This window comes from Felis catus, chromosome E3 (assembly GCF_018350175.1).
Source record: "Felis catus isolate Fca126 chromosome E3, F.catus_Fca126_mat1.0, whole genome shotgun sequence".
NCBI classification, from domain to species: domain Eukaryota; kingdom Metazoa; phylum Chordata; class Mammalia; order Carnivora; family Felidae; genus Felis; species Felis catus.
The window spans coordinates 12509503-12518755 of record NC_058383.1 but is presented as its reverse complement, the minus strand read 5'-3'; the positions used below and the strand labels follow the sequence as shown (position 1 = coordinate 12518755).

Sequence of the window (9253 nt, the reverse complement as noted above, 5' to 3'; positions counted from 1 at the left end):
GGCCATTTCCTGTGTTGGAGAACTCTCTCACTGAGTGTGATGTTGGAAGATCAAAGGGCACTGTCTCTGGAAAATGGAAACCCTCTATCTCTTGGCTCCTTGGTGGCTATGTTATAACGTGTGATTTCCCTCCCCTCCCCCGTCTCTGTATCTATTACTTTTTAGTAAGTTTTTAATTTTAACTCCAGTGCTGTTACCATACAGTGTCATACCGGTTTCAGGTGCACACTATCGCGATTCAACAGTTGTATGCATTACTCAGTGCTCATCATGCACCGTTGAATCCTCTGGTCTATCCTCCCCACGCCCCACCTAGCCATCTGTTCTCTAGAGTTACGAGTCTGTTTCTTGGTCTGTCTTTCTCTCTCTTCTTGCTTCTTTTGCTCATTTGTTTGTTTTTTTACATTCCACCTATGAGTGAAGCCATATGGTATTTGTCTTTCTCTGACTGACTGACTTCACTTAGCATTATGCTCTCTATCTACATGGGTGGTGTTGCAAATAGAAAGATTTTCTTTTGTATGGCTGAGTAATATTCCAGTGTGTGTGTGTGTGTGTGTATGTGTGTGTATCACATCTTCTTTATCCGTTCATCTGTCGATGGACAATTGGGCTGCTTCCATAGTTTGGGTATTGTAAATAACGCTGCTACAAACATACAGGTTCACAGAGCTCCTTGAATTAGTGTTTTTGTATTTTGGGGGATAAATACCCAGCAGTGCGATTACTGGATCATAGGGTAGTTCTCTCTTTAACTCTCAGAGGACCCTCCATGCCGTTTTCCACAGTGGCTGCACCGGTTTTCACTCCCACCAACAGTGAACGAGAGTTCTTGTTTGTCTGCATCCTCGCCAACACCTGTTGTGTCTTGTGTATAAAATATGACTTCTGCTCAGCCAATCGGGTGCCCTCTCCTGGGTCTTTCCCTCTAGAAACAAGTGAAACAGAGATAAGGATCACTGGAATTCTTGCTTGGAAGCAGCCGTCCAAGTGTGTAAGCTGCAGTGAGTTCAATAAGCAGTGGAAACATCCTAGTCACATCATCCCGTTCAAAGATGGGGTGGTTTTACCTGTTTTTTGATCCTCAAGGGTATGATTGTCTTCCCACTCCGCTGGGTATGGTGGACAATACCACGTTTTGTCGCTACAGCAGAGTTACTGGTGTCCTCGGATGTGAAAATAGAGGGAACACCCATTCATCTACTCTGTGTTACACTTTGTCTTCTGCTGTGAAAACGGCACATTTTTATTCCACAGTCTCGCAAGGATCTTTGTGCCAGGCAAGTGAGGTTAGTTTATGCTGTAATAACAAACACTCCAAAATCCCAGAGGCCCCAAACGGCAAAGGTTAATTGTTCTCTGACTACGTGACCGTTGCCGATGGGGAGTGGTGCCCTGTTCATCTAATCCGGCGAGGGCGCAGGCCGATGGAGTGGTTACCATCTTGAATATTGCAGGTTACCGCGACAGAAGGAACGTAGGACAGGGCAGATCTTCACCAGGGATTCAATGCTCAGCCCTGAAGTTGGCATACATCACTTCCACTCCCAGGTTCATTGGTCAATACCAGTCACATCGCTAGACTCAGATAAAGGGGATCCAGGTAGTGCAATCCTACCATGTATTATGAAACACAACCTTTATGGAAACAGCTTCTTCAGCTTCCAGTCCTATGTCCTCTCCTTCTAGGGGTTCAAAACGTATCCAGGTGGCCTGGGTGGGCCAGCTCCCATGTCAGTCTACTCATTACCCTCCTTTCCACCTACTTCTCCACAGGAGAACTTGGTCAAAGGTTCTCCCTCCTTCTCCTGTCAAAATTATAACCCCTACGCGACTGCTTGGCAACTCATGTATAACCAATTTCCAGTGAACCAGTCCCCAAAATTGCTAGGCTCTGAATTCCAGTCCGGGCTCATTTGGAAGAGCCGCTACAGACGCGTGCACACAAATGTGTCCAGCAGGTGCGCATTGCACATACGTGTGAGCCAGATGTCAGCTACCGTCTCGTTCCTTGGTCTCTTGGACAGACTGATTTTCCCAACCCCCATCCCGTCACAGAATTTCAAGTTCTCCCCAGATGATCCAGCCTCTCGGAAGTTTAAGAAGGGATGCAGGCATCAATGAAGGTTTTCTAGGGGGAGTGGGGGAAGGGATGTTACAGCGATTCCTAGCCGCAGACCACAATTTGGTCTCCTCTTCACATCTGGCCGATCCTCCATAGAGATCTGAGCCTTCCAAGCTTTTGTGAACCCAGTGGCGTGCTTTTGCCATTGGAATGTGGACGGGAACGATGCGTATCATATCTGAGTCTGAGTTTTAAAGGAGTGGGCGTGCTTTCTCCAATGTCTTATTCTGTTTCCACCAGCTGGAAGCAAAAACTCAAAGGGCTGAGAGGGTGGGAGACCCATAGGGTAAAAGAAGACTGAGTCCCCAAACGCCATGTGGAGAACAGTTCTCCACTGACTGGGAGCATCTGCCCTAGAATTTTACATAAGTGAGAAATGATGGTCAACACTGACCTTTGGGGGTTTGTTTGTTTCACCGGCTAACCTTGCCCTAACCAACACAGTTTATATCACACGCAGCACAGCCAGTAACCTAAGAATCCCTCTGAGACACTTTCCTTCCCCAAAGTTCGTCTCCTGCAAAGCTGCTAGTGTCCTCCCTTTCTTTCCAAACAAGGCAATTTTGCTAGTTTCTCTTCCTTTCCACGAGATTATGACCCTCTAATCTGAATTTCACTTTGCTGACTACTTTGTTAAGCATAGCTATTCTATCACAGTTTCTGACACTGAACTACATCCCTGAACTCAAGAAAGAAGTCAGTAGATCTCCAGTTAATAGGACCCAGTCTTTGAAAATAGCTGAGAAACAATCTCTAACTCCTTGGATTTACCTTTTGGGTTTTAAATTGTATTCTCAATGCATCTTCAACTATTTCTTTCTTAACACTTAGTCTACTGATCCCAAGGGACCTCAGGGCGAACATTTCATATTCGTGTTCCATATGCATTCACTAAGATGCAAAATCCCTGTGGGGCACTAGACGTAGCACTGACCAGGGAACTGGGGAACCTGGAGTCTATGCCCAGTTCAGCCTCTTAGCAGCTGTATGACTCTGGGTAGATTGTTTCCCTTCTCTGGACGTCAGCTTACAAAGATTAGGAACAAGAGAAACTTTTCCCTTCTTAGTTCTTCACTGGTTCTATGCTTGGAGGTGTGGCTAGCACTAGATTTTCCATTATTCTGCTTTCCCCAAACAAACAACCCAAGTGGACCTAACCCAATGGACTGAAACTCAAGGGGCTGACTCATAGACTATTATTCTGATGCACATCGATTTCTTTGCTTTAAGGGAAATTTGTAAGAGCTGTTTTATTTTTTCAAGTCTCAGTTGGCTTTTTGGGGTGTCTTGGAAAGGCAAAATTACAAACCTTGTCTCATTCTCTCTTTCTCTCTCTCTCTCTCTCTCTCTCTCACACACACACACACACACACACACACACACACCATAATCCATTAGCTTAGTATGAAAAAGACAGGTTGGCTCCCTTGAAGCCTTTATTTAGACATGCTTTTGATGAGTATCTGATACTGATTACTGATTACTGATATTGCAGGGGGCTTTCTGAGAAGATAGGATGAATAAAATTGGCGAAAAATTGTGAGTAAAGACAACTCTTTGGGAAGTTTTTAAGTAAAAAGTTGCTCTCTCGTTTGGGCCATGTGATCTTTCTTGCCTATGGGGGACACTGTGGGGACATGACATTAAAGACACTGGGGAGACAGAGCCTCCTGAGCATGGCTGGCATCAATGAGACACCCACAGCTACAACCGCATTTCACAGCTTGATGAAAATTAAACATAAAAGACTCTTCCTCCTCCACAGAAACAGAAATATGTGCTGTTTTGAGTGGAGAAGTGCTACCTTTAGTAATTGAATTACTAGCTTCCAGCCCTACCTTGCTTCTGAATAATGGTCCATGGATTCAGTGGCATTTCACTCATCACCGAAATTAATTGCTCATTACATCTCAGAGAATTTGCAAAAGCATCTGCCTCGAGTCTCAAAGCCTTGTCGACACCACCTCAGGAAGACCCTGCACCACCGGAATCATTCTGATTCTCCATGGGGTCATCGACTCCAGTATTTAGTCGGCTTTGTGATCCTGGAGCAGGAATCATGAAAACCACACGTGGCTCTGTTAGGCTCGGTGGAAGGTGCGCTAGAGGGGGACTGCAGGTGGAAGGAGGAAGTAGAGAATTGCTCCTTCCTGCCTGTGCCATGTGGACTTCCTGCCTGTGCCCTGAGGACTTCCTGCCTGTGCCCTGAGGACTTCCTGTCTGTGCCCTGAGGACTTCCTGTCTGTGCGCTGTGGACTTCCTGTCTGTGCCCTGAGGACTTCCTGTCTGTGCCTTGAGGACTTCCTGCCTGTGCCATGTGGACTTCCTGTCTGTGCCCCACAGACTTCCTGTCTGTGCCCTGTGGACTTCCTGTCTGTGCCCTGAGGACTTCCTGTCTGTGCCCTGAGGACTTCCTGTCTGTGCGCTGTGGACTTCCTGTCTGTGCCCTGAGGACTTCCTGTCTGTGCCTTGAGGACTTCCTGCCTGTGCCATGTGGACTTCCTGTCTGTGCCCCACAGACTTCCTGTCTGTGCCCTGTGGACTTCCTGTCTGTGCCCTGAGGACTTCCTGTCTGTGCCCGGAGGACTTCCCGTCTGCTCCCTGTGGACTTCCATCCTTGTTAGTGCCACCCAGGAGTGGTGGTTTCTTCTGGTAGTAGTAGCTGAATCCAGTTTGCAGCTCCTCGAGCTCTTGCAGATGAGCTTCATTATGCCTCCTCAGAAGCACCAGCACCAACTGGCCGTTCTCCCCTCCTCGGGGGTTGGGGGCCCCATGGCTACTCCTCTAAGTTCTCTTACATTTTAATAATTCCAGTTTCTTCTCTCTGTTCCTGCAGCCCTGGAGGTGGTGGCTGCTTCCTGTTGTTGCTACCCTGGTCGTAATTTCCAGTTACCCAGTTGACGCCTTCTTGTTACATTCTCTGTGTCGAAGTCACTTTTGTGACTTTTGATTCCTGACTGGACTCTGATACACCACTTTCAACAGGTTGATTTTTAAGTTTCTGATTTTTTTTCCCGTGTGTTTCTACACCCACGTGCATACACACATGCGTTTATGGTTAATCATATGTGCGTGACTTTATTTTTACAAAAGGGCGTTACGTGCTTTGCCCACTGTTCCACAACTTGCCCTTTTCACCTGATTTAAAAAAAATTTTTAATGTTATTTATTTTTGACAGAGAAAAACAGAGCATGAGCGGAGGAGGGGCAGAGAGAGAGGGAGACACAGAATCCGAAACAGGCTCCAGGCTTCAAGCCATCAGCACAGAGTCTGATGCGAGGCTTGAACCCCGTGAGATCATGAGCCAATGCAGCCGCCCAGGTGGCTCACGACAGACGTACTCTTGATCCACTTCTCTTTCACGCATCACTCCTCTGGCAACGGCCAGTTCTCTGTATTTAAGAGTCTGTTCATAATTTCTTTAGTAATGACCATTCCTCTACCTTTTGGGTGTTTCTAATTTTTTTGCAATTACAAGACAATGTTTTGGTGAATATACTCCCACGTAAACACTCACAGGTAGTTCTTTGGCACACGTTCTAGCCTATATTGTTAAGATAGATTCCTAGTATTGAAACGGTTACAATAACGCGCATATTAACATTTTTTGGGGGGGGGGGGGAGGAAGTGCACGCATTCCAGGCCCTCAGAGGAAGGTTTTATTTATCATCTGACATTACCACCCACAAGCATGTGGTTGTGCCTAAAATGAAAAATCCAGTCTTTCCTCTCTTTCGTAGAGAAAAAGCCTCAGTTCAGCCCATGTACGGTGTGTTTGGTTTTTTTGTTTTACCACTCACGCAAACACTTGTGACATTTCTGGCCATAAAATGTGTGGAGGTTTTCCCGCACCAAGCAATTCTCTGTGACACCAACTGGGTGTTCTACAATTTAACCCCGTTCCGACGCTATCTACCCGGAGATGGCATCGGGTCCCAAAGGTTAAGGACGCGGTTCTCCAGACTGTCCCGCCACATCTCCCTCAGACACATGCTTCAGATGCCAGTGGCAAGCCCAGACTGGCACCCGTGTTTCGGACCAACCAGCTATAGATTGGAGGTTCCATTGATCCCCTCATGGCGTGCAATTAACTTGCTAAAGGGGCTCACAGAACTCAGGGAAATACTTAACGTACGCTTACTAGTTCATTAAAGGACGTGATCAAGTATACAGATGTGCAGCCAGATGAAGAGATACGTAAAGCAAAGTCTGGGAGGGTCCTGAGCACAGAGTCTCTGTCCCCGTGGCGTTGGGGTGCATCACCTTTCCTGTCTGGATGTGTTCATTCATCTGGAGGCTCTCTGAAGCCCCTCCTATTGGGCGTGTATGGATGGGAATTGACAAGGGTTTTAGGAGTTTTGTGTCAAGAAACTGGGGACAGTGACCAACATAAATATGTTCTGTTATCTACAGTGCCCATATGCTTTCTCTCTTTTTTTTATGAGCTCCCGAAAGCCTTTGGTCTGCTGATGGCACACTTTCCCCAAACTTAACTACTAATAAATAGGCTACTGTTGATGGGAAGACTTACTAATAATATTAACAGTCAATTAACACATATTTTGATGTGTTATACGTACTATATACTGTATTATTACAATAAAGGAAGCTAGAGAAAATAAAATATTATGAAGAAAATCATCAGGAAGAGAAAATTCATTTATAGTAGTGCATGGTATTTATCTGAAACAAACGCACGTATAAGTGGACCCATGCAGTTCAAACCTGCATGTTGTTCGATGGGTCAACTGTATATTAATTGAACACCTAGTGTGGGAGCCAGCTTCCAAGATGGCCTCCTGGTATTCACCAGGACGTTGTCCTCTACCAGAGTGAATAGGACTAAACTATGTAACCAAGAAGATATCATAGAAATAACACTATGTGACGGTCTCAGGAGGGACCTTGAACAAGAACAACTCCCAAAGTTCTGACACACATAAACTGTATGAGAAAATTCATGTTTCTTGTCATTTTATGCTACAACCTCTGCAATAATTTGTTACACAGCAATAGGTAACTGTTGCATTTCGTGTGTGTCAGGCACAGTCCTGAATGTTAGAGATACAGAAGTCAGTAATACAGATAAAGTTCTTGCTCTCATGGGACTTGAAGGGCTCTGCAGGAAAAGGGTAATAATCCAAATGAGATGGTTAATTTTATGTGTTAACTTGATTGCACGTGGGTTAAATATTATTTCTGGGTATGTCTGAGAAAGCGTTTCTGCATGAGATTAGAATGTGAATTGGAAGACTCAAGAAGGTACATCTATCTTCCTCAAAGCACGTGGGCATCGTCCAATCCGTGGAGGGCCTGAACAGGACAAAAAGCAGAGGAAATAGAAATTTGCCCTTTCTTTGTGTCTCACTGTTTGGACTGGGACGTCTCACCTCATCTTCTTCTGTTGTCAGACTGAGATTTACACCCTTGGCTCTCCTGGCTCTTAGGACTTCAGACTTGGACTGAATCACCAGTTTTCCTGGGTCTCTAGCTTGTGGATGACAGATTGTGGGACTTCTCAGCCTCCATAATCACATGAGCCAGGCTCTCATAATAACCCTACATCTCTGTCTCTATCTATCTGTCTCTATCTATCTATCTATCTATCTATCTATCTATTATCTATCTATTTCTATCATCTATATCTATCATCCATCATCGTCATCGTCTCTATCTATCTATCTATCTATCTATCTATCTATATATCATCGTCTATATCTATTTCCTATTGGTTCTTTTTCTCTGGAGAACCCTAATATACCATAAATAAGTAAATAAAGGATAAGTAATCCAATAAGTAATCACTTGAGACAAAATTTAAGCTTTATGTGGATATTTCAAATACAGTGAGTTGATGACATCATATAATTTGGGTGAGTGACAGAAAGACTCACCAAAATGTTAACATTTAGGCTGGGATCAGCAAGTTAGAGAAGAGCCAAGAAGGTGGAGAGCATATAGGGAGAAAGAATGACTAGTGAAAACACCCAGGTGAAGGACGGAGCTAGGCCAGTGTGGTTGATCAATAGAAACAGAAGGGCAGGGTGGAAATGAGGTCCAAGAAGAGACAGAGGCAGGTCATAAAGGGCCCGGGGCACCATCAGGAGTTTGGATCTTTTTAACTGAAGTATATTTAACGTACCATGTTGTATTAGTCGGGCGTACAACATTGATTTGACAATTCTGTGCGTGACTCAGTGCTCACCTTGGTAAGTGTGGTCTCCCTGTGTCACCCCTTATTTATTTTATAACTGGAAGTTTGGACCTCTTAACCCCCTTGACCTATTGTGCCCATCCCCCCACCTACCTCCCCTCTGGCAACCACCAGTTTGTGCTCCGTATTTAAGGGTCTTTTGTTTTGCTTTGCTTGTTTGTTCATTTGTTTTGTTTTGTTTTGTTTTTTTTGATTCCACATCCGAGTGAAATAATACGGTATGTGTTTTCCTCTGACTGACTTACTTCACTCAGCCTAATACTCTCTAGGTCCATTCATGTCGTTGCAAATGGCGAGATCTCATTCTTTTTTGTGGCTAAGTAATAGTCCTCTGTGCACATATATCACATCTTCTTTATCCATTCATCTATTAATAGACCTTTGGGTGGCTTCCAAATATCTGTTAACTATTGTAAATAATGTTGCAAGAACACAGGGGTGCATGTATCTTTTCAAATTCGTATTTTCATTTTCTTTGGGTAAATACCCAGCAGTGGAATTTCTGGTCAAATGGCATGTTTATTTTAATTTTAAGAGGAATCGCCGTACGTTTTCCCCCAGTGGTTGTACCAGTTTGCCCTCCCAGCAGCAGTGCGCAAGGATTCCCTGTTTTAGGAGTCAGGGCTAGAACCAGATTCAAGAGAGGCTGTTCTTAACCAACGGACTGGGAGTTGCACAAGGGCTAAAAGGGGTATTAAGGTCATTGTCCAAGAACAGTCTCCATTCGTGGATGGATGAGTCAGGGAGTAGGTGAGTCATTTGCTTCAAGTCATACCTGGCTCAGTATTGACAACTGCATTTTAGAGTTGTCTTCTAGGTCTCTGGGGAAAAACAACTCGTCTATTCAACTCGAGTGCCCAGCGCTTCCAGGGAGAGAGTATGGCTGCAGCATGTTAAAATTTTCATGAAGGCA

General features: G+C 44.8%; 1 long non-coding RNA gene across 1 annotated transcript; it reads right to left on the bottom strand.

The window, feature by feature from the left end:
- Positions 1-673: 673 nt before the first annotated feature.
- LOC109495049 lies at positions 674-4316 on the bottom strand. Its single transcript, XR_002150231.3, has 2 exons — positions 3964-4316; positions 674-928 (listed from the first exon to the last, which is right to left on the bottom strand). It is a non-coding gene; the product is annotated as an uncharacterized LOC109495049 (long non-coding RNA).
- Between the last annotated feature and the right edge of the window lie 4937 nt (positions 4317-9253).